This window comes from Pristis pectinata, chromosome 38, assembly GCF_009764475.1.
Source record: "Pristis pectinata isolate sPriPec2 chromosome 38, sPriPec2.1.pri, whole genome shotgun sequence".
NCBI lineage: Eukaryota > Metazoa > Chordata > Chondrichthyes > Rhinopristiformes > Pristidae > Pristis > Pristis pectinata.
The window spans coordinates 7,715,186-7,718,718 of record NC_067441.1 but is presented as its reverse complement, the minus strand read 5'-3'; the positions used below and the strand labels follow the sequence as shown (position 1 = coordinate 7,718,718).

At 56.7% G+C, this 3,533-nt stretch overlaps 1 long non-coding RNA gene across 1 annotated transcript; it reads left to right on the top strand.

Moving 5' to 3' along the window:
• Nucleotides 1-689: 689 nt before the first annotated feature.
• LOC127587015 (uncharacterized) lies at nucleotides 690-2,934 on the top strand. The gene is made up of 2 exons (XR_007958736.1): nucleotides 690-751; nucleotides 2,176-2,934. It is a non-coding gene; the product is annotated as an uncharacterized LOC127587015 (long non-coding RNA).
• Nucleotides 2,935-3,533: the final 599 nt, after the last annotated feature.

The window sequence follows — 3,533 nt, the reverse complement described above, 5'->3', positions numbered from 1 at the left end:
CCTGCCCCTTTGGCCCACAAAGTCCACGCCAGTCGCTGTACTGATCTCCACCAATCCCATTCCCCAACACTCGGTCCGGAGCTTTCTCTGCCTTGGGAAATCAAGTGCTGCTCCAGATACGTCTTCAAATGCAGTGAGAGCATCTGCCTCCAACACACCCCCCCCCCCCACCGGGGGAGAAAACATCCCCCCCCAATCCCCTCTAACCCTCCCATCTTATACATCTCCCTTCTTATTTTAGATACCTACATGATTTTTATTTTTAAGTATTAAAGTTTAACACACTTCTTCAATGGCTTCGGCTCTGATTAACTTGCTCGGTGTCCCCCCCCCCCCCCCCACACAGTGAATCGTTGAAACGTCTCTACCCAGTCTCCAAACCCCTTTCCGAACCTCCCCCCTCTCCCGGTTACCCCCTCCCACTCCCCACCACCCCCCCCCCCCCCCGTACGTCCAGCGGTCGTTTCCCCCCCCGGTGAACCAGGGTCTAACGCCGGGGTCCGAACCTCTCCGACATTCTCCATTCGCCATCTGCCGGCTCCCTCTCCGCCCCTCCGCCCCTCCGCCCGTTCCCCCAGAGAACCCAGAGTGGGAGCCAGCCCAGCCGGGGGACACTGGGCCCAGGAGGGAAGTGTCCGGGGTGCGCCCGGGAATGGGATGGGGCGTTCACTCTGCACTTTCCTGTCTTCAGAAAGGGAATATGCCGTTCTGGACCATAAAGAACAGCTGGGGAAGCAATTGGGGAGAGCAGGTCAGTGTTTCCAAACTCCGACACAGAAACGTAACCGCGGTGAACGGCGTTGTTGTCTCCCTCCTGTCCACGTTGCCCCAGAAGGGACGTTAAGTTAAGTGCCCCCGCCTCCCCCCACCCCCTCCCCTCCCCAGCAGCCCTGAGGGTCCCGTCTCTTCCAGGGGCCGTCCCGGCACTGAATAAGGGAGGGTTTCAGGCGAGTTCCAGACCCCCGGCGCCCACTGAGTGAAATAACCTTCCTCGCCTGCCCTCTAATCCCACCCCACCCGGTCACTGTAGAGAGCGGTGGACACAGCCCAATGCATCATGGGCACATCCCTCCCCACCATCGGGGGTATCTACAGGAGCCGCTGCCTCTAGAAGGCAACGTCCGCCGTCGAAGATCCCCACCATCCGGGCCGTGCCGTCTTCTCGCAGCTCCCATCGGGCAGGAGGTACGGAAGCCTGAAGTCTTCAGGAACAGCGACTTCCCTTCAACCGTTCAGTTCTTGAACCAACCGGCACAACACAATCACCACCTCAGTAACAGGACACCACAGACTTCCCTCTTGAACTTCCATGGATTTGAATCTGATTGTGTTTCATTTCTGCACCCATGTCTTACCTTTTCCTTCACCGCCTTGTATAACTTATGTAGAATTTATATTCCGTGTGTTGTCTACCTGCCTGTGATGTTGCTGCAGGAAAATTTTTCACGGTACCTGTACCTCACCGCACTTGTACACATGACTATAAATTCGACTTGCAGCCTGTGCTCCCAGTTACTGCCCCTCTCTGCTGAGGAAAATCAGCCCTTCCTGTCCCCTCCTATCTCGGCCTCTCAGGGTATTGGTATTGTTATTTGTCACTTGTACCGAGGTACAGTGAAAAACTTGTCCTTGGATACCGATCGTACAGGTCAATTCATTCCACAGTGCAGTTACATTGAGTTAGTACAGAGTGCACTGAGGTAGTACAGGTAAAAACAATAACAGTACAGAGTAAAGTGTCACAGCTACAGAGAAAGTGCAGTGCAGTAAGCTGCAAGGTCACAACAAGGTAGATCGTGAGGTCAGAGTCCATCTCATCGTATAAGGGAACTGTTCAATAGTCTTATCATAGCGGCGTAGAAGCTGTCCTCAAGTCTGGTGGTACGTGCCCTCAGGCTCCTGTAACGTCTACCCAATGGAAGAGGAGAGAAGAGAGAACATCCCCGGTGGGTGGGGTCTTTGATCACGAAGTGGGTCTGACCCACCCCAGTCAAACCTCCTTCGGTCTTTGACCCAATGAAACACCCCCAGCCCGGGCAGTTTCCCCTGGTACCGAGAATCCCCCCCACAGCCCCTCTCCCGTTGCGTTTGTGTGGAGATACACCTCTGATGATTCAGGTTTTGGTACCCAGGAACTTACCCCCACCTCCTCCCTCCCGTTCTATTCCCTGACAGGGATACTTCCGCATCTACAGAGGAGAGGAGGCTTGCGGATTGAACAAGCTCCCCCTCACCGCTATCGTCTAGTCGGGGGGTGTCTGAGGCGGGTCGCAGGCAGCCCTGGGCGATTCGAGGTGACCAGGCGTCAGGAGGAAGACCTCCGCTTCTCGCAGCTTAGCACGGCGTTTCTGTACAAGTGGGACCCCCTCCCCTCCCCTCCCCTGCCCGTTCACCCCCTCACCTCCTCTCCCCAGTTCCATTCCAGTGGTGGCCCCCAGTCACTCGCAGAGCTCACAGCGCCCCCCGCTCCCCCCGACTAACGCACCCACAGCCCACACCGCTCCCATCAGCGGTCCCATCCCAGTGGGGACCACCCGGTGCTGTCAGGAGACCACCCCAGCTAATCGGAGCCCCCGGGATGAACCTCACCAATCAGAGACCCCAGGGCTGTGTGAGGGGGACCGGACGGCAGCAACTGCTTCAATGGAATGGATTCCCCTTGGGAGAGGAGTGTCCCATTGGAATTCCGGCTGGGAGGAAGGGATGGGTTCAAGGCAACACTTCCCATTGGCTCCCAGCTGGAATGGTTTCCACCGGGACTGGGTGGACTCCCTGCAACATCCGTTGTTGGCCAGCGGATGATCCACTGGAATGGTTTTCCCTGGGGAAGAGATGGGTCCATTTTCCTGGTGTTTTCCGACGTGATTTGACCGCGGTTGAACCAGTTCTGCGTCTCGGGCTTTTGCATTGACACAATAAAGCAGCTCAAGCATCTCTGTGACTTGGTTGTGTTTGGCGAGCACCGTCTCCCGGGACCCCACCGCGCACAGAGCGCTCCCCTCTCGCTATTCTCACCTCCAGCTTGTCCGACCCTTCCTCATAAGAGAGCTCACCTGTTGGAAGTCTCATTCGAGTGGACTTTCTCTGAGCTGTCAGCACCACCCTTAACGTCCTTCCTTATATAAAGCGGACCTATATTGCCCCGCGCCGCACCGGGTGACTGTAGATCAGCGGCGTCGGGCTGAAGTCCAGCCAGAACTTGAGCAGCAGCCCCCTTCAGATAGCCCCCTTCACCGCCCCTCCCGCAGCACGGCGCTCCCTCCTCGCCGCCCCTCCCACAGACCAATGAACAGGATGTCATCAAGCTGGAGAAGGCAGTTCCCAGGGCTGGAGTTTTAAGATTGACGGGGATTGTTTCCCTGGAGCGCAGGAGGCCGAGGGGTGACCTTACAGAGGTTTATAAATCATGAGGGCATCCGTAAGGTGAATGGTCACAGTACTTCTCCCTCCAGGGTAGGGGAGTCAAAAACCAGAGGGCATAAATTTAAGGTGAGAGGGGAGAGATTTCAAAGGGACCCGAGGGGGAACTTCTC